The sequence below is a fragment of the Cervus elaphus genome, chromosome 24 (genome assembly GCF_910594005.1).
Source record: "Cervus elaphus chromosome 24, mCerEla1.1, whole genome shotgun sequence".
Lineage (NCBI taxonomy): Eukaryota > Metazoa > Chordata > Mammalia > Artiodactyla > Cervidae > Cervus > Cervus elaphus.
The window spans coordinates 60,857,017-60,881,638 of record NC_057838.1 but is presented as its reverse complement, the minus strand read 5'-3'; the positions used below and the strand labels follow the sequence as shown (position 1 = coordinate 60,881,638).

The 24,622-nt window shown below is 53.9% G+C and overlaps 1 protein-coding gene across 4 annotated transcripts in view; it reads right to left on the bottom strand.

Annotated features, from left to right (window-relative positions):
* CACNA2D2 (calcium voltage-gated channel auxiliary subunit alpha2delta 2) overlaps window positions 1–24,622 on the bottom strand; it is a 140,719-nt gene that overhangs the window by 89,975 nt on the left and 26,122 nt on the right. The gene's annotated exons all lie outside the window — the stretch shown is intronic.

Genomic DNA, 24,622 nt, shown 5'->3' with positions numbered 1-24,622 from the left:
TACCTGACTCGGGATGGCCCTGAAAGATGGTGTTAAGCAGAAAGCCTCCCAAAGAGCAAAGCTCCGGGCAGCACACCTGATCATCCACTTTGTATGGAAAGGGAAGGGGCCTGAGGTAAGAATATATAAATAGCCTCATGGGAAGTGACAAATGGCTTGGTTGGTTGTCAGTATGAATGAAGTCTAGAATACCAGGGACATATAACCCTGGTAGAGGCGTGGGGATGGACCCATGAGCATAGGCACAAATATGAAGATCTCTGTACATTAGTGCTTATCAGAACCACCAGGAAAGAGACGCCAAATAACCAGACAAAATAACCTAGTGAATTGCCATCAGTCAGCCTCTGTCGTCAGTCGCTCCAGGGCTGGTACAAGGAGTGTATGAAGAGAGTAGCTATGAAGGGACTACGCAAGGGCCCAAGACCAAGGTTGAGCTAGCTACTTCTGCTGCTGAATACCCAACCTGCCAGGAACAGAGTTCAATCCTGAGACCCGAATATGGCACTATTTCTCAAGAAAATCAACCAACTTCATGGCAAATTGATTACACCAGACCTCTTCAACCTCAGAAGGGGTAGTGAGTCATTCTGACTGATATGATAACAGCAGGTCAGTTTTTCTTTCCTATATGAAGGGTGTTGACTATCCAAGAGCTTATCAAATGTTTGATCTGCTGACATGGGATCCCATGGGTTCCTTGCTCCAGGGGATCCACTTTACAGCAAAAGAAGTGCTTCAGTGGGCATGTGAGTATGGAATTCGCTGGTCCTATCATTTACCTCACCATTCTGAAGCCACCAATCTCACAGTGTTGGAATGAATGACTTTTTCCCCTAGTTACAGCCTTACTGAGATATAATTGACATCCCACTTGATTAGTATACTTTTTTAAAGTATACAATTAAATGGTTATCCATTCAAACAGTTGTGTAACCATCAATACTCTAATTTTATAACATTTTCATAACCCCCAAAGAAACCCTGTACCCCATTCCTGCCTCCCTCAAGCCCATGGCAATCACTACTTTGTTTCTAGTTTTTGTCTGTGCTGGACATTCCATATACATTGAATCATTTAAGATGTGCCCTTTGGTTCCTGCTTCTTTCACGTAGCATAATGTTCTCAAGGTTCATCCATATGGTAGCATGTATCAGAACGTGACTACTTTTTATTGCTGAATAATGTTCCACCATATGGCTATACCGATTTTGTTTATTTCTTCATCAGGTGATAGACATTTGAGTTGTTTCCACTTTTTAAATATATTACAAGTAACGTTGCTACAAAGGTTTGTGTATATGTTTCTACGTGGAATGGTCTTTTGAAGACCAGCAAAGCCATCATGTTGGAGATGGTATCCAGCAAGAATGGGGAGCTATCCTTGAGGACACAGTATGTACCATAAATCTAACTGCTGAGTCTGTAACAGCCAAGAATACACAGTCCAGGGATTAAGAAGCAAAAGTAGGAGAGGTGTGGTTTCACTCCCCATCACTACTTTCCTACTTGGGGGAATTCTGACTTTTGATCCCCTCAATTTTAGGCTCTGTCAATCTACAAGTCCTGGTTCCCAGAGAGGGAATGGTTTCAGAGGGGACACGGAGTCCCAGTGGGCCTTAATTTTCAGTGACTGGCCTGTCAGTTTAGGCTCCTCAGGCCAAGAGAGCAGCTGTCATGGAAAAATAGTTGATTCTCATTATCAGGAGAAGCTGGGGCAGGGAAAACTATGTTGAACACTCAGGTGACCCATTGGGACATCTCTTTGTACTCTTCTGCCTAGTTTTTTTTTATTTTTTGGCTGTGCCACATGGCATGTGGGATCTTAGTTCCGCAACCAGGGATCGAATTCTTGCCCCCTAAAGTGGAAGCACAGAGTCTTAACCACTAGACCACCAGGAGTTCCTCCCCTGTTTAGTTTTGATGAAGGACGAACAAGGGCATAAGCCATGGCATGAGAAGGGCATGGTGGGCAGGGGCTCAGACCCACCAGGGATGAGAGTCTGGGTCAGGGAGAAGGGAACCTAGGGCGGTGGTAGTGGATGGAGAGGATGCGTAATGATCGTGGCCTTTGTGTTGGAGGTCACAGCTCATCCCACTATTCTTCCTCTTGCAAGTTTCCCAGGGAAAGGGAACAAACATAATTCTAGAGCTGGTGGGCTCCCACACAGACAAAATTCACTATATGAAGCTAGAGGTCCAGGTGACTCAAGAGGTGGGCTGTTGCGGGTATGCTGGTTTCCCCTTCAGGATCAGTGCTCATTCTCCAGATGCTGAGTCGATTTGGAACTGTCCCCTGACTACAGGGAGACACCTCATGCATGGTCATGTCACCTCCCCAGCAGCACCATGAATGCAGTGAGCAGGTAGTGCAGGGCACAAAAGCCAGGACCCCTGGCCTCAATCTAGGACCTCTCTAAGGAGCCAACCCAGACCGGGAACTCTCCATGGTGCTGGCTGAGACCCCATTCAACTGCATTGTGGTCAGCTTCTTTCTGTGCCAAGGCTTGCTCCATACATCACCTTACAAGTACTGTTTCTCAGAGCAGCCCCTCCCTTTAAAATAAACCTTCTGTGTACAAGTCCTAGCATCTCAGAACCTATTTCCTATGAACACGACCTCAGACAGGCTGTCTGTCCCCACCAGTGCCAAACCCTGGGCCAGTCAGGCTCAAGAAAGCCCTGTGATAGTGGCTGTGGGACCTCCAGCCCCCACCCCCACCCCACCAACTGAGGCCTGCCTTTACATCCCCCAACCGTAGCATTCAGGTACCACCCCCTTCAGGGAGGTACAATTATTAGGCTCTTTTAAAGGTAAAGAAACCAAAACTCTAGAGGGCAGGAACTAGCTCATCCAAGGACCTAGATATGGGAAGGGAATGATCAGAGTTTGAACCTCTATCTATCTGAATCTCTCTGACCACCATCCTCGTGACTTCTGTATTTTCTGCCAGAGTGAGAGGGCAGCAAACAGGCTCTGGGACACAGCTCTCCTTCACCTGGAAAGGTGGAAACAGACTTCATGGAGGTGGTCTTGGGGGGTTCGGGAAGAGGAGGTGCAAGGAAAGGCTTTGCAGGAAGAGGGAACAGTGAGGACAAAGGCTGTGAGGCAGGCCTAATGGGGGTTAAGGAACCCTGGTTTGGGGGGATAAGTCAGGGAAGGGTGGTGTGATCTGTGTGAAGGTCGTGGTGGACACAGACAGGCTCGGGTCCGGCATCTGTTCTGCCCTGCCCCCCCTCGCTGTGTCCCATCTCCCCCTCTCCCACCCCATCCCCCAGGTTCCGGTGCCTGCTCTGAATGGCCAATGAGGCCATCTGATTGGCTCATCAAGGGCAAATAATAGCTTCTGCTGAATTCAGCTGCAGCCAATCAGAGGCAATCAAGCACACAAGAGGCCTGATGGGCCACACGAGCGGGCGCCCCCACAGGCACCAGAGCTGGCCCCTCAGTCAGGTCCAGAAGCTCCTCCTTGTGTGGGAGCCCTGAGGGTGGGGGGGGGGTCAGGGAACCAGGAAGCCTCAGTAAGAGAAAGGGAAGGGACCCGGCTGGGCTCCACTGCATTTACTTGGCACCTGCTGTGTACCCAGAGCTCTGGAGAAGCTGAGCACTGGTGGGGAGACCCAGGCAGGGACACAGTCACCCCAGCACATGCTCTGCAGAACGTGAGCACACAGGCCCCGGGAGGGGGCCTCCTCCCCTAGGAGAAGCTTTTCTGAACCCCATAACAGCCTCCCAGCATTTGTCCCTCAGCTGTCCCCCTTACCCCCCACTCCGCCTCCACCCTCCCAGGCATCTCTGTGCCAAATTCCTGCCTCTTCCCCTGAGGAGAGCAGAGCCTCCAATCAGACCCTGGGAAAGCAATTTTTCAATCTCCAACTGCAAACACTAATACCGCCGAAGCTAATTTTACAGATTTCCACTCCGAGGCCTCGCCTTTGTCCCAGAATCCCTCAGCCCGGGAGATTAGTAGTTTAGAGACTGGAAAAAATAAGGTATTTTAAAATTCAGCATAAAACTCTCTTAGACTCAGTGAGCTAAAAAAGAAAGAAAAAAAAATTTTTTTTTTTGATTGGAAAAGAGCCTGTTAGTGAGGGAGGAGCCAGGTCCGGTCCCTGCTCCACCAGGTGGCTGAAGGAAGGATGCTCTTTCAGTGCCCAGATGCCTCCAGCCCTTGCAACAGGCTCAAACCTGCAGCCTAAGGATGGGCAGAGAAGGGGTAAGAGTCAGGCCCCCGTCCGGCATGCTGGGAACCCATGGTCTCTCTTTCTCAAGCCTCTGGGATGTGCGCACCCCGTGAAACCAGCCAGGATTTCTCTGACCCTAATTTCAAAGCCTGCGGAGCTGCAGCAAAAAGCCTCAGCCCCTTGGATACAACAGGCCACAGGCGCGCTTGTTCACTTAGACGGTGAGGCTGATTCCATTCCAAAGATGACTCTCCCTGGGCTCAGTTTTCCCATCGAACCAAATGACCACAGTCTCTGGCCACGTGGCCCACATGGTGCCATGCAGCCCAGCTCTGCACCCTCTGTGCACCAACACACCCCAGATCACACCCGCTCCGACCCTTGCCCTGGTACAGGCAGGCGCGGGGCGCATTCGGTAGAGCTCATTCCACGAGCCCCTCTCCACGGCATCTCTCACAGATGAACAGCGTAATCACTCTGGCTCTCCAGGGGCCACAAGCTCAGAAACATCCTAATGAAAAATAAATGTATTTACAGGGAGACGTCAAAGCTGCCAGGACGAGTCAAAGTAATATGCCTGCGACCAGCACGCGGACTTTTATTTCCTCCCCCTCCACGCTCCAGAGCTGCTCCTGCGGCGTGGAGAGATAAATATTTTAAATAGCGACACTTTGGCGATGCACGGTTATGCAAGACAAGGAATAATTAGAAAATAAATTACTTTTTTTAAACACAGCGTTACAAACATCGGGCGCATCAGATTACTGCTCTCCGTAGTCCGGGGCCGTGCAGCTCCGGAGGCCAGCGCGGCAAGGACCTCGGGGAGCAATGGCGACCCAGCCTGTCCCCAGAGCCCCCAGACAGTGACGGCCCCTCCCGCCTGCTTGGGGAGGCTCCCAGAATGGAGCTGAAGACCACACTTGGCAGCTTCCAGAAAATCTCGGCGATGGAAAGGCTTCCTCCGGCGTCTCACCAGCAGTGGCGCAGACTAAAAATAGTTTAATCTCCTTGAAAGCAAAAGGAGCAATCAGCAAAACAGACACTCGGGCCCGCATGCCCCCCCTGCCAACCACTGCCGATCCTCACCACACTCTGCCCCCATCCATCCATGCCTGTCCCCAGTGCCAAGCATCATCAACTTCTGACTGACCCTGAGGCAGCCTCCCACGACCCTGCCCAGGACAGTGGTCTCACCCATCACCCAGATAAACTCATGTCTAACAGCCCCAACCGAGTTAAATACATGGTACGTGTCCTTTAAACCTCATGACGCCACAGGGAGAAGGGAAGACAAGGAATGTTTTACAGATGAGGAAACTGAGGCATAGTCACTTGGAATCATTTGTGCAAGGCTAGAAATGATGGAGAAGGATTGGACTGGGCTGTGTGCTGAAGGAGAGGGCTCAGCCTCTGCAGAAAGGAGGCTGGGTGGCTTTTAATTAGCACCTAACCTGAGTCTCTGTGGTTGGCTCCCAAGAAACAAAAGCTGCCCAGGGCAAGAAGGGGCAAAACTGGGAGGGTGGGGCTTGGGAGAGGCGCACACATTCAGGGAAAGGGACCAGCTCCTGGCGAGGCTGAAGGAGTCTGTCACACAGATGTGTCCTGCCCACTGCAGACAGAAGGACATTATGATGTCACCCTTTTCACCGACTGGCCTGGGATGGGGTGAATACCTGTGTTCTGGCCTCAGCTCTGCCACCATCCTGCTGTGTGTCTGAGGGCCTGTCCCTGCCCTCTCTGGGCCTCTATTTTGCCCAGAAGTTGGCCAAGATGACCTTAGGGACCAAGGACTTGTCAGGAAGCCTGCTGCGCTCATGGGCTTGCCCCCAATACTCCGCCCCTCCTTACTCAGTCCTCTGCCCACCAGCTGTGCCCACCTGCCCAGAAACATGGACAGTGTCCTGGTTTTACATGAGAATGCTAAAAAACAGGCAGGGGAAGCCACGTGCCCAAGGCCACCCTACAGAGGTCAGAGGAGACACGGCCAAGACCAGGACTCAGTCTCTGATCCACTCCCGTGCTCTTCACCACATACTTCTGGGCCTCCCCGAGAATGTTGCTGTCTCAGAGTTCCGAGTGCCTCCTTGTGCCCTTCCCCCATCCTTCACAGAAGGAAGCTGGGACATCAAACAATAAATTGGGCTCTGGCAGGTGGTCCAGCTCACCCAATCTCCTAAAATGTCATCCAGGAATATGGAACTGAGGCCTCCTTTCGTGCTAAATATCTTTCCTGGTAACCAGCGGCTGCCTGCAAGAAATTACTCTATAACCTTGTTCTCAGTTTTTCAAAAATAGCCTGTGCGCCCACTGCTAGAAGGCATGGGGCCGCCCAGCCTATCCTGGCCCCCAGTCTGTCCCTTGGCCCCTAGTACTCTGGTCCAGCCTTGCTGCTTCTTCCACCTTTGTCCCCAGTCTCGTCCCTTGCCTCCAGCCCCAGTCCAGCCTTTTGCCCCTGCAACCCCATGTCCCTGTGTTGCTGCCTCAATATACAACGGGCTTGGTTCTGTCCCCTGCAGCTACTTCACATCCTCTGTTATCTCACTGTGACCCTGAAGGCAGAGACAACGCCCCCTCTTTTACAGACAAGGAAACTGAGGCCCAGGTCCCCTAATTTGTGAGGGGTTTCTTTTGGTGTGATTGCTCCCAAACCCTGCCAGAAGCCCACTCCTCCAGCCTCAGGAGCAGGAGCTCAATTTCAATGGGTTGAAGCAAGGACTGAGGAAGATGCCCCAGGTAGAAGGAACAATTAGGGCAAGAGCAGACCCTGGGGAGGCTCAGAGCCCTGGGGCTGAGCGGAAGAGGGGACCCTGACTCACTCACAACAGGCTGTGTGTTCAGGAGCTGCCCCAAAGGGATGTGCCCTCAGCCATCAGCCAGATTCAGGGGCCTACTCTGTCCTGGTTATGACCAGGTAACCCAGGTAACCCCACTTGCTGGTACCTACCACTTGGGTAACCCCATCTGAAGATAAAGAAGGTATTAGGTGTGGGGGGCACCCAGGGAATAGCGAGCATGCTGTCAACCAAGTCAGAACTTTATCAGCAAAGCTCTTCCCCACTGCTGACTGTGGAAGCCTGACCAGCTAGGATGTCCTACTGCACAGATAGGGAAACTGAGGCTCAGGATGAGGGGCATGGGATCACAGAGAGAGAACCAGGCTGCTCGAGGTCCTTATGAGGCTGGTTGAGCCCTCTGCCTCCCTCAGCCCCCTCCTCTGTTTCTGGCAGCTCCCTGCAGCTAACCCCAAGCCAGGCCCTGGGTTGACACACTCCCGGGCACAGGGAAGCAGTTCTCGAATTGTGTTCTCAGGAGCCCTAGGCAGTAGGCAGGGGGTCCCTGGGCTTGTGTCGGGGATCATGGGTCATGAGACGCAGGTCAGGAGGCCGGACCTGGCTCGCTGCCTCCCTCAGCCAGAGAATCTCCTGCTCATGTATTCACTGGCCGGGGACCTACATGGATTTCCGTAAACAAAGAGGAAGGGCTCAGTGGCTACAAGAGAGTGAAAGCAGTGATGCCTGGTGGATTAAATTTTCATTCTTTCTCAAAACTCCCTGAAACCACAGTAAAGGGCTACTGAAAATAGTGAAAAACCCACGGGTCATAGAATATGTGGAGGAAGCACCAGGGACATTTTGGAAGCAAGAAGCAGATGGACTGTGGGTGACTGGTTCAGCAGGCTGTGGAGGGCTCACCTCTGCTGGCAGTAGGTCAATGATGAGGAACTCCAAAGACTAAAACCCCAGGTGAGCAACTGAGAGAAGCTTTGCTGGGGAACCTGCAGCCCTGGAGGGCAATGTGACCAGAGTACCCACCAGGAACCCCAGGGATCCCCCCGCCATACCAGAGTCCCACCTCCACACTGAGTGCCCTGCACTTTGATGGTGTTTTCACTTGAGGCCCAGAGGGTTGTTAATTCCTCTCGTCGGCTCCTGTCACGTTATCTTCTCTGTCTGCTTAAATGTGAGCAGACCGTTTGGAAGCCCAAACACTGAGGGGCAGGGGTGGGGAGACAGGCACATAGAAGTCAGAGGCCAAAACAAACAAAAATCTGAAGGAACCTGGGCTACATGGAAAGATGAAAGTTTAAAAAAAAATGCTATAAATTGTGTATACAAGGGCTGAACAAACAAATATATTGTAGATGATGAGAGCTGGATTTCTCACTGTTAGAGGGGCAGTCACCAGAAAGCAATGGAAGATGACTTCAGTGAATCCTGCTGTACTGGACTGGAGTAGAGGCTTCAGTGTAGACTCACTGTTGTGAATGTATATAAAGATAGACAGATAAAGATATAATTATAGATATGTGTGTACACATGGACTATACATATTTTTTTTACTTCTTGTGAGACAGCCTAGCAACAGTGACATCCCCCTAGCAATAAGCACGCTCAGCACCCCAATCTTGATTTCTAAATACCATTCGCCAATAAATGGAACCAGAACTCCTTGGAGAAGTGGCTGATTCCAGGGAAAATACAAGATGAGCTGAAGATCTTGTGGTAACAAAAAAGAAAGGAAGGAGTCAAATAAGGACACCAGCGTGTCAAAGAGCACGGAAGCCAACCTAGAAGAGCTCCCAAAGCCAAAGCTAGAATAATCTGGGCAAGAAAATTATGATAATACTGAATAACCACACATAGAATAAGTATTCATGAGTTCATACTGACGTAAGTAAATAATTGATAAACAAATACGGGAGAAGGGACAGTTCTTCCTTACATTAGAATTCCAATTAATAAATATAGAAGGAAATAAAAATGAGAGAAATAGAGAAATACCTCAGTAATAACTGCTGCAGGCAAGATCTACAGATGGATGCTAAAATTAATGGGCAAAGGTTTGAGAGAAATGGGATATTTGCATAGTCTCGAAGTATCCTCCAAGAAATGTATTAATTATTAATATAAAGGGGGAAAAGGGCAACTTCACAGTAGAGGAACAAAGAAGATACCAGCTTAACTAAATGATCAAAGGTAACATCACCCATAATAAGATAGACTGGCATCAGGTTCTCCCTGAAATGCTGCACTGAGAAAGACACATCATTTTTTATGGTGTTTTTCCTAAAAATGCATCAGTTCAGTTCAGTTCAGTCACTCAGTCGTGTCCGACTCTTTCTGACCCCATGAATCGCAGCACGCCAGGCCTCCCTGTCCATCACCAACTCCCGGAGTTTAGTCAAACTCATGTCCATCGAGTTGGTGATGCCATCCAGCCATCTCATCCTCTGTCGTCCCCTTTTCCTCCTGCCTCCAATCCCTCCCAGCATCAGGGTCTTTTCCAATGAGTCAACTCTTTGCATGAAATGGCCAAAGTATTGGAGTTTCAGCTTCAGCATCAGTCCTTCCAATGAACAAAAAATGCATAACTTCAGTCTAATCACAGGAAAACATTAGACAAACACAAACTGAAGTACTTTAAACCAAATAACCAAACAGGGGTTTTTAAAAATAGTATCAAGGTCATGAAAGACAAAGAAAGACATAGAAACCGTCACAGGTTGGAGGAGACTAAGGACACATGACAACTAAAGGCAAGGTGAGACTCCGGACTGGATCCTGAAACAGAAAAAGGACCTTGGTGCAAAAACTGGTGAAATCCAAATACAGTTTTCACGTTGGTTAGTGTTAATGTACCGGTGTGAATTTCTTCCTTGATATCTGTACTATGGTTACGCAAGATGATAACATTAAAGGAGAGTAGGTGAAGGGTTAGGGAATTTCTGTACTATTTTGGCAACTTCTCTGTAAATCTAAAATTATTTCAAAATAGAAAGTTTTTTTTTAAAGCTATCATCTTCAGAGAGCTGACAGGATCAATGGTATCAGTGAAACAAGAGCAAGATGTTATTTTTTAAAAGAACCAAAAAAAGAGATCCTAGAAATTTAAAATATGCTAACAAAGTGTAAAACATTACAGAAAGGTTGGAAGACAGAATTGAGAAATCTCCTGATAAAAAGACACACAGATGGAAAATTGGAAAGAAAACAGAAAAAAAAGAAAGGACCTGAGTTAAAGGTTTTAGAAAGATAAAAGGGAAGGGAGGAAATAGTCAAAGAAATCATTCCAGAAAACTTCCCACAACTGAAGGACACAAGAATCTGGTTTGAAAATGTCCACCGAGTGGTAAAGAATGATAATAAAGCTCATCAAGGTATATCAGGGTGGAATTTCTGAACATGAGGCATGGGGAGAAAGAATCTGCCTGCCCAGTTTGATTCGATTCCTGGATCAGGAAAATCCCCTGGAGAAGGGATAGGCTACCCACTCCAGTATTCATGGGCTTCCCTGGAGGCTCAACGGTAAGGAATCTGCCTGCAGTGTGGGAGACCTGGGTTCAATCCCTGGGTTTGGAAGATCCCCTGGAGGAGGGCATGGCGACCAACTCCAGTATTCTTGCCTGGAGAATCCCCATGGGCAGAGGGGTCTGGTGGTCTACAGTCCATGGGGTCACAAAGAGTCGGACACAACTGAGTGACTGAGCACACACACCGAGATAAAAAAGAGGTCATGTACAAAGGACTGGGAATCCGAGCGACTCTGGACCTTTGCACAGCAACTCAGGAAGCTGGAAGGAATGAAGTTCTGCCTTGGAAATTCTGAGGCAAACGGCTTCCACCTTGAACTTCCACACCCACCTAAAACCTCTGCCAGATGTGGGGGAGAGGGCAGGCTTTCTGAGATATGAAAGCCCCCAAAATCTGGCTCCCATACACCTTTGCACAGGATGCCAAGTAAAACTGTTCTCTTAACTCACCAAGGGAGAAAACCAGAAGCCAAGGAAGAGGCGTGTACAGCATGCAGAAGAGAGGGACTCCAGCTCAGAAGAGAGGTGAGGGAAATCCCAAGAAAGACTTCCCTGGGCAGTGACCCAGAGCCCAGATGTGTGTGCATGCGTGAGAAGAGGTCAGATAGAAGGGGCAGGGAGCTTGGGGCACAATTAGTAAAGGTTCACAGGAAACCAAGCAAATACCGGACAGTTGTTACCTGCAGGAAAAAAAAGGTAAAACTTGTACCCCAAAATGCGCACTATGAGCTGCACAGTTCTCAATGGCATTTGCCCCATTAAGATAATACCAACACTGAGTCCTGACCCGCCGTATCACCATACAACACTGGCGGGAAGGTGGGAGTCAGACAAGAGTCGGCACTGTGATCGGGTGGACTCTGTGCTTGTGTTTTACTCCCCAGTGATGTCCATGGATGACGCCTAAAACAGGACAGCCTCGAAGGAGTGACATAGCATGTCATTTAGAGATATGGAGCTCTGAGATTAGAGAGTGACAGGCTCTAGGGAGCTGGAGGCGGAGAGGAGGGGTCTGCTGTGCTCCTAACAGAGCACGCCTGGGAAAGCGATGACTTCACACCACCTGTGAGTGTGATGCAGATTTTAAAACCCTAACTTTAAAAATCCAACTAGAAATTTAAGAAAAAAACATAAGAAAGGAAGAAAAGAGATATTGTTTTTGTTTAGTCACTAAGTCGTACCCGACTCCTTTGCAACCCCATATGGACTGCAGCCCGTCAGGCTCCTCTGTCCATGGGATTTCTCAGGCAACAATACCCGAGTGGGTTGCCATTTCCTTCTCCAGGGGATCTTCCTGACCCAGGGATCGAATTCGTGTCTCCTGAATTGCAGGCGGAGTTTTCACCCCTGAGCCACCTGGGAGGCCCAAGAAAAGAGATGGGGAAGCGGAGGATGATGGGAGGGCGGGAGAGAGAAGAGAGAATAATGGAGGTGGAGGAGTCAGGGACAGGAGACTAACTGCTTTGACCCCAGCCTCTGGTCTGCAGAAAGGGACCCCCAAAAGGCAGCAGCTGTTATCACCTCTGTTACTCTTACCAAAAATTAAGGCAGTTCAGTGTTTCACTTCCCTGTTCAGCTGAGTACACAGACCAAGGTCCTTAGACCAAAACACCAGTTTGGCATGGCTGATCTCTCACCCCCACTCCTACATTTCCCCAAAGTTGGAGGCATTCAGAAAGCAAGTTGAGGGCCAGCAGCCCTCAGGGGTCTAGGAAAGCAAGCCAGTCATCCTGGGAACAGTAGGGGACAGTGCCGGGTGAAGAGAAAGAAGCTCTGAATCTTCCACAATGCCTGTGAGGCCACAGAAGCACTCACGCCCATTGCACCAACCTCTGCTGAAGCCTGTGCCAGGGCCAGCCATGCCTGGGGAGGGGTGGGAAGAGAAGGGACTGCATGGGCAATGGGCCAAGCGGGCTACAATGTCTTTGCCAATCTCACACTCTCCCTGGAATCTCAAATTTTCTGGAAACACACACATTTGTGAGTCCTTCGAGTGGGCCCCTTGCACTGGACCCTCAGTCCCAGGGACAGGGAAGACAAGTGTGAGGTGTACACCCACCAGCCCCATGCAAACACGAGCTTGGCAGAGAGTCTGGCTCAGTCTGCAAGAAGCTCTGAGTGCTCGGCTCTCCGGGTGGGCTGGGGCCCCCAGCAGACCTTGTGTCTCAAAAGGGAAGGTGGAAAGCCAGGCGAGTCTCTGGGAGAGCCCCCTGCAACACTGAGGCCGTGCCCAGGCCCCAGACTCCTCATGCCCCTACACACCTCACTAAGATCTCAGACCCCTGGGACCCGAGAATTTGCTGGTGCCCCAGCGTGTGGTGCCGCTCCAAAACCTGCCCTTCTATATCCTGAGTTCACTGGGTGCTCACTGCAGAAGAAGCCCCAGGGTCTCCAGGAGGAAAAGGGCGGGTCACCCAGCCCCACAGATGGACATGACCTCTCCAGCTCCGCCAAGGGTTTCTAAGGAGGCTCTGTGTATCTAAGAATACACTGATGCCAAAACTCATGCAGGTGGGAGAAGCAGGCCTCCCTGGCTCCTCCCTGGGAGCCAGTCTGAGGAGGGAGGCTAGGGCCCAATCTGACAGCCCTGTCCAATGAGGAAGCCCACCCAGATCATCTGCTGTGGGGTTCAGCCACCTCCCTCAGCAAGCTATGGTATGAAAGGGAGATAGCGCCAGCCCTCAGGGGCTGAGTTTGATCCAGGAGGCTGCCAGACCCTCCCTGACTCAGAGCAGTGTGTTCAGGGCCAGTCTCCTGCCTTCCCCCACAAGGCTCCAGACCTCCGTTCCCCCTGAGCAACTCCTCCACCACTTAGCAACAGAGACAATTTACATAATGCATCGAGTGTGCGAGCAATAATGGCTGGGGAAGCAGGGTGCCCGTTAGTGGCTCCCTGGGAGGGAAAATACCTGCTCCCACACCACCACTTCCTCCCTCGTGGAACAGGGCCCTGAGGCTGTGGGAAGCAGGTGCCTCTAAGTGCTTGGCTGATGCCAAGAGGGGCCCAGAAGGGCCATGCCAGTCCTGGAAACGGAGCAACCTTGGGACAGAGACCCACGAGGGAGGAAATTTCCAAAGCACCTGAGTTTTGAACATAAATCCACCCAGCCGTGCTCCCAGATCCTGCACCCCTGCTGGGTCCGGGCCTTGCATCTGGAGCCTTCCTGGAGGAGGAGGAGGCGCTCCAGCAGGCGGTAAGCTCTAGCCGGGACGCCGGGGAGCCAGGCTGCAGCTGCCGGGGAGGCGGTCATGTTCAAACAAAAAGGCAGCGATGGAAGGGGGAGAATACATAAAAATTACTGGCATGGTAATTGCTTTTTATATAAATGTTCTTTTAAAAAGTTTTCCCCAGTGTGAAAGTCCCTTTTTAAAAAAGAATAAATTTGCAGCACGCCGATTTATTCCGTGCCTGTAGCTGGAGCATAATGAAGACTCCTCTGTCAATACCTGATCAGGGGGCAAGTGGCTACCACTTGACCTGGCTTCCAGGGCTCCTGCACGACAAGGCAAGCAGTAGGCCCCAGGGGTCTGCCAGGGGCCACCGGAGCAGGTGGCAGGCCTGCCCGCAGACAGTCAACATCAAGCAAGACTCTGGGCCTCAGGGCCAAACCCGACAAACCCCACTGGCACCCCCGGAGCTGTGCTCAAATGGGAGATTCAAACGGAGGCAGCTACAATTCTGCTGATGGGGAGCACGCGGGGGAGCACGGGGTTCTCCCTTTCTAGGGACAGGAGAGGGGAGGGGCTCAGCAGACTTGGGGCTGGAGGGATGGGGCCCCTGGGTCTGCCTGCAGGGCTGGTGAAGGAAGCCGCCCCGGTGACAAGGCATCTGGGGGCGGTAAGTGGGAGTGGCCTGTTCCGAGCTGTGGGAAGCTCCCCATGGACTCCAGCTCAGCTCTAAGCCCATGGGCACCTGTATCCTCCCCGCTACCCTGGGGCAGGGAGCCCATCAGCAGATCCCAGCCCCAGGCTGGAAGGGCTGCTCCCCTCTCACCAGGAGGCCCAGACCCTTGAAACGAGGCTCCTGCCCACTGCCCCTGACCAGCCACAACTCTCTCATCCGTGGGCCGTGCACAAGGCTGTGCTCTCCACAGGGGTCGCTTGGTCCAGCAGCCCAGGGCGCGGACACACAGGGGTGTGAGGACACACATCCACAAGCGACTGGCATCTTGCCCTCCATGCAGGGCTGCTGCCGAGAACAGTATCAGGCAGAGTGACTTGGTGGGGGGGGATGTGCGTGGTACATGGGGACATGGCGTGTGTGTGTATGTGTGTGTATGTGAGCCTGTGAGCGCCTCACCCACAACTGAGATTTCTCGGTTTCACTAATTAATCGGTTAAGTAGTTCTCGCCTGCTCGGGTGACAGAGCTTGCGGCACCTGCCTCCTCGCAGTCCCACCCTGGCCTGTAAACGTTCCTGTTCACATCTGCTCACAGAGCACACAGAAGTGTGCACTCAACACATACACACGCGTGTACACGCGTGCCAGGCCACACATCCCAGCCAGTACACACGCACGTGGGATCACATACTCTCACAGGCACACACATGAACGTGTGTGCCCAGTCCCGCCCCCACATGCAGGCGCGGCCACTCCCGTCCACAGACTCACACACTCCCCTGCTCCTGCTCCCGCTGGAGCACCCGCGCACACACAGGTGCACGTGTTCTCGTTTACGCGTGCACAGACATTCCCACATGCAGTGTCACACTCCTCTCGTCTCTCCTCCCCCTGCGATCAGCCACATGCCACCTCACAAAGTCTCCGCAGGTCAGAGATTGTCTCTCAGTGAGTCACGGGACCAATAATCAATCTCCAGGGGCAAGTTGCCTTCTAGGTTTGTTGCTTTGTGTTCAGGTGGAATCCTGGGAGGCCTGGGCAGGGGCCTGGCCTGCTGGGCATGGTCTCTGTGCCCCATGTGATGGGAAGACTGGACTGGGTCCACGAGAGGTCCCTGGCAGCCCCTCCTCCTGTATGCACCCGAAGGACACAAGAGCGGACAGGAGATGGGAGCAGCACTGATCTGGAGGGCCTCCTTGGGGAGGGAGCTGTGGGCTGGGTTTAAAAATCGGGGAGAGGCCTGGAGGGAAGAGGGGTGAGTGGGGAGAGCCGAAAGTGCAGTAGGAGGAGGAAACTGAGGAGGCCAGTGGGGGCGGTGAGGTCACATGGATGGCTGGAGGCCTGAAGGCTCCCTGCTTCTCCTGCCAGGCCTTCCAGTCACTCTAGGAAGAGCCCAGCCGCCCTGACTCCAGCCTGAGGTCTGGGGTGCCAGCATACTGTGCAGCCAGCTCTTCTCTGGGGCCCTTCTCCACAGCTCCCACACCCTCCATGCCCTCACAAAGAGCCATCAGTGACCCTCTATGTGACAGGACCAAACTTGGCAGACCCCAGCAAGTCTAGTCCACTCAGGGCATCTGACACACAAGCTTTACGTTTCTGATGCCCTGGGCCATGGTTCCCCTAAGTGAGCTGGATGGTCCCCACAGTCCTGTGGGACAGATCAGAGCCCCGACCTCTCCCTTTGCGGTCCTCAGATGCCTGCCCCTGTAGCAAACCGGACACTGGAGAGCTCCCAGCTGAGCGCAACTCCAAATGGATCACGTACATGCGTGTTTGTATATGGCAGGCATGTGTGTATATGTGCACCCCATGTGTGTGCACAGCCTGCTCCTCCACCCAGACCGCACATCCTCTCAAGCGGGGCCCCAGCCCCCAACTTCATATCCTGAAGCTAGAGTGAAAAAGCCCTAGTGTCAGTCACTTGGTTCCCTGATTCATGGGAACCCACAGATGGACAAGGAGGGAGCCTGACGAGTCTGCCCAGGATCCGGATCCACCTCTGTCTTCATTACCCCACCACCGCCAAGGAGCCAGCTGGCTTCCAGGGCTGAGAGAGAGGTCTAGGAAAGATGGGGAGTTTGGGGCTCAGCAACCTTCTCCAGACACCAGATCTCTGCTCACAAGGAGAGGGGAGCCATGCTCAGAGAAGGTGGGAGGAGGCCAGGCTGAGACTCCGTCTCCTGCCTGGTCGTGGTAAACGCTGCTCATGTTGCCCCTGGGGCCGGCTGTGGTTTGTCAGAACCAATTACTTCTCTGCCTCTGCCAAATGCTTGGGGCTCCATGAATCTCAGGCGAGTGTCCTCGTGGCTGCCACTGATCCAGCGATGGATGGGGGTGGAGGACGGGGGCGGGGATGCAGATCAGGTCAGCCATCCCCAGGGGCCCAGCATGGAAACCCATTTGGTCCTCTACTCCATCTCCCATCCAGATGAGCCCCCAGCTCTGGACATGCAGCCCCGTCACTCTCGAGAGATGGATGCAGAGACCAAGGGAGACGTAAACAGGCTCTGGTCTCCTCAATAAACTGCAAGCACTTAGTCCCCACTCAGTCCCCAAATGTTCTGCTGCTAGGCCAGCCCCCCTGGGGGCCCCAGAAGAGAGGCAAGGTGTTTACCAGAACTCTTGCCATGGTGGGGTTGGGATTTGCCCATGCCACATGGCTTGTGGGATCTTAGCTCCCCAACCAGGGACTGAACGCAGGCCCCCAGCACTGAAAGTGCTGAGTGCTAACCACTTGACTGTCAGGAAATGCTTTAAACAACCCAGATTCCCAGCATGGAAGGATTGAATGGCGTCCACTTCAGGGAATGGACCAGGACCGGAAGTCACAGGTTCTCAGCTTCCCTAGAAAGCGGCGCTGTCCACCTGGTGAGGTTCTGACCATGCCTCTGAGATCATCTCTTTCTTAAACCAAGGAACCTCAGGCTAAGAGCTGCCACCCTCAAGAACCTAGAGCTTGGTGGCTTCCTACCACCCTGACTCTAAAGCCAGTCCAGCCCCATGCCCTTCTCTGAGCCCACACGGCCTGGGAGGACAAGCTGGCACCTGGGTGACTGATCTGAGAAACAGACTCACGGGCCTCTTCTGGGTGAAAGGGCCCTTCCTTTCTCTTCACCAGTTTCCTCCCCAGGCACTTCTGCAGCTGCCGCCTTCCCTGGCCCACTGGCCCTGTTTCTCCAATCTCTGGTGGCCTCTGTGCCTCTCCCAGCAAGAGCCCTCAAAGATGTCATGGTCAGAAGGTGCTACAGACTGAATGTGTCCCGTCCCCCAATCCCTATGTGGAGACCTAACCCCCACTGTGACAGTAGTTAGAGGTGGGCCTCTTGGGAGGTGGTCAGGTCATAAGGGTGGAGCAGTGCCCTTATAAAGGAAACCCACCATGTGACGACATAGCGAGAAGACAGCTATCAATGAAACAGGAAGTGGGCTCTCACCAAACACCAAATCTGTGGATATCTGGATCTTGAACTGCCCAGCTTCTAGAAACATGAGAAATTTCTGTTGTTGAAAAGTCACCTAGTCTACAGTATTCTGTTATAGCTGCCCAAACAGGACTAAGAAGGCAGGGAAGAGGAAACCGATTTCCAAATTCCTGGGCTTCAACAAGCAAAGGTGACAGCCTGCATACCTGAATTTTCTAAAACCATAACTAAGTCCTGGAAGGGCAGGCAATTGATGCTGGAGTGGGCACAGAGACACCCCCACATTTGCAGGGCTCTGTCTGCAGCCTTTCCTTGCCCCTGCTCCCTTGAGATCCTCAATCTCCCCTGAGGACAGGGGTGCTTGGATCCCCATTTCACAGATGGAGGAATCAAGGCTCAGGAACACATGCACCAGGTCCCACAGTACAAGGATGCCCAGCCCTGTCACCCCTCCCCACTTCATTCTTTCCTCCACCACCCGCCGTTCCGTGCTGCCCCAGGCACAGGCTCCAGGTTCAAATTTCAGTTCTGCCACTTACAAGCTGTACCTCAGAAAATAACGGCTCCGGCTTCCCTGGTGGTTCCGTGGTAAAGAATCCGCATGTCAATGCCGGAGACACAAGTTCGATCCCTGATCTGGGAAGATCCCACACGCCATGGAGCAACTAAGCCCATGCGCCACATTACTGAGCCTGTGCTCTAGGGCCTGGGAGCCGCAACTACTGAAGCCCTTACACCCTAACATCTGTGCTCTACGAGAGAAGACACCGCAATGAGAAACCCGTGCGCTAGAGAGCAGCCCCCCTCACTGCAACGAGAGAAAAGCCTACGCAGCAATGAAGACCCAGCACAGCCAAAAACAAACAAACAAACAAACAAACAAAAGCAGAAGATGACACAGCTCTTCTCTCCTGCCCTGAGCTGTTCTCCATCCTCTGGGAGCTGACCTCGGATGTGGCCCCACAGTGACATCTTGGCACAAAGTAGAAGCTGGTGGCTCCTTCTCCAGTGGCGTATATCACTAGGTGTGGGTCTGCCTATCTTACCCAGAGACGCCGCTCCCACAGACCTGTCCCCTCCATATCCACAGCCTCCACTGGAACCTGGGCAGCAGCTCCTTGCTGAGACTCTCCTAGGACCCTGAGGCCTCTGAGCAGGGCTCCCTGCCTGCCCTGCAGGACTCCAGGAGCAAGGGGTTCTGAATTGACCAGAGATATGAGCACCCACACACGCCCCTCGGGGACCTTCCTATCACTGCATCCTCCACCTGCTCTGAGAGATTCTTCCAACCTAACACCATCACACTCCACGGAGGAGGAGGGCCTGGGAGGGGCAGAGGGGCTGAGAAAGACACAGGTCCTGGCCCAGTTCAGCAGCCCCAGAGGCGCCATCGGCGTGGTGGTGGCTCCAGGCAGCGGGTACCCATGGAAGGCACGGCCAACATGAGCCAGTGCCCCTGGGTCGGGTGTCCTGGGACAGTCCGCCCCCAATACTGACTTCCCCCATGCCCCCTCTCCGGTGGCGGGGCATACAGAAGGGGTGCAGGAGATACAAGCCAGTCAGCTGACTGTCAGGCAGGAACTCCTGCCACAGATGAATTGGCTTTTGAAAAGCTTCTCAAAAATGGAATTTTCTCCTTCAGGCAACCATGGAGTATGTGGGGAGGGGGCGAGCAGGAGAGCAACCACCATCCCCTCCCACCCTGTATCTCTCCACATAGTGCTCAGGAGGGGGCATCCCCAGACCACAGAGTGGGGAGACGGTGCCAGAAGAGGCCAACCTCAGGGCAGGACCCGGGAAGGAAAAGAGGTGGGGAGCAGGCTGGGCTGGGGGACCAAGAGGGGATCCAGGAAGGGCTTCGGCCAGGCTCCCCTGGATCTGCCTCCATAGATCCAATTATGCTCCAGCGGCAGCCTCACCACGTCTCAGACGCCCTCCCAGGAGCCCCCACCCCCCCTCAGCCCCATGCATCCCCGCTGGGTGCCAAGCAAGAGGACCATATGGAGGGAATAATAAGACAATTAACTTTCCATTAAAGAATAATATATGTGGGTTTTTAGAGAGGCGAGCGGCAGCAATCCCTACCCAGCGGCATATTTCACACACGTGCCCCCCACCATCCCCACCCTCACGTGCCCCACGTCCGGATCATCTGCACAGGGAGATGAGAGGGCGCCGCTGGGCCTCAGTGGGAGGTGGCTGGAGCAGGGGTGGGGGGCCGTAAGGGGAGAAGCAACCGTGGAGACCCTGGATGGTGGTTCTGCAGCTTCCCGTAACCTTGGGGAAGGGGTGTCACGGGCCTGGGTGGGGCTCCCCCAGCGCTGCTCTCCTGATGGAGCACGTGAGCCGGGACTGCCGTGTGTGTCCTGCCTGAGTGTGGGGCCACCTGGCCAAGAAGCTGAGGCCTGCCTCTTGAGGCCAGTGGAACCACAGTGCTGCGACTGAAGGACTAAGGGGAGGTCTGGGGATCACAACCACCGGTGCTCCCCTTTTCTGGCCCTCCCAGAACTGCTTCTGTCCCTGGCACCTTCCTCCACCCCCAGCTTCCTGCATCCTCGTCTGCTGCAGCCCCTCCAGGGTTCTGAGCCCCTCTGGCACTCCTGGACACGGCTGGTCCCACCTGAGCTGCCCAGAGAGGGCCTCCTAACCCAAATGGGGGCCAAACACAGCCCTGGCCAGCACCCCCTGAGCCAGCGTGTGAGGGTGCCTGTGTTTCGGGAATTGGTGGTACTAGGTGGGGGTGGGGGTGAGGGTGGAGGAACAAGGAGAAGCCTGTTTCAAGGGCACCTGCAGAGGGCCCTGTTGCTGCCTCCCTGAGCCCCTCAGAAAAGGGGTCCTCGGTGTGGCCAGACTTCGGTCCTTGCCTCGAGCCAGCTCCAGATGTGGCACTCCGCAAATATTAATTACACATTCCCAGGGAGCACTGAGCAGACGCAGTGTGGGGATGGCCAGGGGCAGACAAGATGGGCTGGGACTACAACACTGTCACTGGCTCAGAAATCCCATTTCTGGCTACCCGCAGGAGTGAGGACACATGAAGAGCATTTGGTTCACCACGACGGTCCAGAGAAGCCCAGCTGTGGGGAGAGGAGCCAGAGTCTTGGGGTCTCGCCCTCTGTGGATACAGCGAAGCGGTCCAGGACAGGGGCCACACCAGCCTGCATCTCTGCCTCGATACTCCTCACTACCACCCGCACCATCCAGGGCTACCAAGTCAGGGCTCCAGGGCGGGACTGGGGGGTAAAGATAGTCAGCCACACCTTGGTTTCCCTGCAAGTGACTAGCAGCACACAGTTGGGCTAAGGCCGTCATGGGGGCTGAAGCAGAGCGGGGCGTGAGCAGGGCTGTAAGCCATTTCTGCCCTGACGGGACATGTGGGGGTTGACAGGACTGAGAAAGGCTCCCATAGGTCCAGACTTGGCCTGTGGTCCCCAGACATGGCGAGCCCAGGTCTCTGCTGCCAGACCAGCTCCAGCCAGGCAGCCTTTCCTCACCCCGACACCCACCCCAGACAGAGCATTTTCTCATTGCCTTCTGCAGAGACCCTCCACGCAGATGTAACCCGAGTCAGGAATCCATCCCAGGGCGGGTGCGCCGGATGAACCCCTGGTTCTTCCCCCATCTGACTACAATCTGTCCTGCTTTGCTTTCCCACCAGGTCCCCAGAGTTGTTCCCTTTCTACCCTGGACACTCAGGCAGAGGGGGATGGGTCCCTGGCTGTACCCATCAGATTGACCTGGGCTTCAGAGTGGGGAGACAGGCCATCTCCACGTGGTCCACCGTGCACCCCCAGGCACCTCATGAATTATTCATCCTGATCAGCCTCATTATGAAAATGAGCTCAGAGCCCCAGCATATGTGCTCTCTGCTATCCCTCCCCCCACAGGATGACAATACAGTGCTGATGGGGAGCGCAGAGAAGGGGCTCAGGAGACCGCACTCAGCCTCTAGAGGCCCTGGAGGGGGTGGACTGCAGTAGTGTCCACACTTCCATGGCCTGTTCACGGCAGGTGTAGGCCAGGGCTGGGAGGTGCGGCTGGGTTTTCCCAATGGGGCATGGCTCAGGAGCCCCAGGCCACAGTCAGAGCTCCTATTGTGTGCTGGCCCTGAGGCTTGGTGAGGTGAAGAAATGGGAGAGGGTCTTTGCAGATACCCCCCACACTCCACCAAGGTTTGCCATGGTGTCCAACCTATAAATGGGCCACGGTCTGTACCCAGCCACGCCCTTGTGGGGTTGTTCTCAGGTCAGGAGGAGGAAAGTGCCAAGACAAGGAAACTGCTCCTAAATGCCACTGTCTGCAGTTTCTGGACTCTTGCAGCTGCCAGCTCTGTGGCACCCAGCTCCTGGGGGTGGGGCTGCCTCCAGGACTGGGGCTGGTGGAGAGGGCAGCCAAGTTGGAGAAGAAAGTCAAGGATCACCCCAACGGCAAGGTGTCTGGGGGTGGCTCAGGGAGGCAGGGAGAGGGGTGGCCCCAATGGGGATGGAAGCCACAGGCTTGGCAGAGGTGGCACCAGGGTCAACGGAGCATCATGGCTGGGTCAGAGCTTCAGTGTGAGCATCCTCCTGACCCTCTGAGCCGGGCATGGGCCGGGCACACGGGCCCTCTCATGTCCACTTGAAGGAGAGCCGTGGTGGCTTAGTCAGGGCTGTGGGTGTTGTGGAGGTGGCGGTGGGGGGACTGCTCCTCCTGCTCTCATAGGGCTGTCTTTTTCTTCTAGATCTCGTCACCTGCTCCCCTACTGCCCACCTCACAAGAGTGTCCTGTGCCAAGGAGGAGCCCCAGAGCTGTCAGCAGGAAATAAGAGGGTGGGGAAGCAGGTGAGAGAAGACGGGAGCAGGACAGAGAGCCACTGAAGAGCTGGCAGGCGCCGACAGGCAGAGGCTTGCCAGAAGGAGCCTGGAATGCCAGGTCAGCACTTCTCCGCCTGGCCACAGCCTCACCGAGCCTGGCCCAGCTTCCTTCTTTCCTGGCTCATCCTGCCCACCCCAAGAAGGGAGGCCTAGCTAGACAGGAAGCAGCGCCCTGGAACAGGGGTCAGGAGCCCGGCATTTGAGCCCCAATTCTGCCATACCCCACTGCGTGACCCCTGGGAAGGTGGGGGTGGGCGAAGATGTGCTCATTGATGGAAGTGTGTAGAATTGCTCGACTCCCGGCAGAAAGGAAGGGAACAGCACATCCTAGGAATGACAATGATCAGTGAGGAAAATTTAAATCTGGTTTCCAGAAAAGGAACATATCTGTGTCAGCCTGTCCACTCCCATTCTCACCGCCTCATTCCAGCCAGATCTCCCAGCCACGCCATGGACCAAGAATGAGGATTAGAGAGGGTCTAAGACCTGCCGAGGAGCACACAGTGGGTTTGCTGAGCGGGACTCCATCTCTGGTCTGCACCACCCAGGAAGCTCAATGGTTCAGATAGACCCGTGTCTCCGGCCTGAAACATGTACACTATTTCCCCAATAGCAAACTTTTACGGTCTGAGCTGCCCATGACTATAAAATAAGCAATATACTTGAGCTGAGGATTGGAAGCACGGAAGATTTCTTGGCTGGAAGCGCATGGGGTCCATCTCATGTCCTGATATGAAGCTTGGAAAGGCACACGACACACATTCCAGGGAGCTCTCGTGTCTTCATTAACCTACACAGCTGCACTTGGCAGGGCCCACTGAGAACCGACTAAGCGCTGGGCGCTCTTCCTGAGCAGAAACTGACTTCTGTTCCGGAACAACTTTTCCTACCGTGCCTTCTCTGGAAAGCTCTGCCGGCCTCCGAGCATGGCTGAGTCACTGAGAGTTCACAGGAAGAGAGTAGGATAGGGGTTACTGCAATTCCAGCCCAGCCACCAGGGAAGGGGGCGCTCAAGGAGGCCACCGGGGCTGGGGGGAAGGACACCTTGCAGGCTAATGGCTTAGGCCTCCAGACTCAGACTCCCCCTCCCAACTATGTTACCACCTCGATAGCCATCCCTGATCAGCCCCATCCTGTGCCAGAGGTCCCACACCCACAGCCGACATCAACACACCCATGTCCACTCCCACTTCCTGGGTACCGGCTACAAGCTGAGCATGGCGCCAGGCCTGAGGACAACACCCCATGAATGCTCCCTCTGCTGACCTGGGCCTGACCAAGAGGGACACAGGAATACAGTGGAGTATGTCATCACTGAGCCTGGGGCCTGGACCCTTGGCTGAACCTCCCAATGATAATTCCACTTAATCTGTTGTTCCCAAGCCAACCACTGGCAGGAAATACCTATTAATCTCCTGTTCAGTTCTGGTCACACTTCCCAGCCCAGGCAGCCAGCAAAGAACTCCTCAAGTCCAACACACACCTGGGAGCCCCACCCCGACCACTCCAAGAGCTCAGGTCTTTGAGACTCCGCATTTCCACATAAAGAGCGACAGTTCCGGAGCCCGTGGCCTGACAGCAACGCATTTTGCAGCCTTCTGGGGGTGACGGATGGCCTGCTCTTCACATCACTATTTCAAACATTAACATAATCTCCCAGGATGAATGTGGTTGCTCGCGCCTAATCAATCACCCACCCGCCCCTTGATCCCTCATCTCTCCAAGCACACGCTTGCCACTCATCTCCTGCTGCATGCAGCACCCTGAGCGGGCAGCACCGCTCTCCGGGGAGGTTAGGCCTGGCCACCCCACGTGTTTCGGGGACAGTGCCTCTGGCTTCCGTGAACAACTATGTCCCACTGGAGCCGCCAGGGCCTGGATCCCACCCCATATGCTGCCTCAAGCACAGACCTCACCCTCCTGAAAAGCCCGCCATCTCCCCATCAGAGCCGACTAGGTAAAACTCCAACACAGTGACCTGGGGAAGAGCAGATCAAGACCCAAAGGAG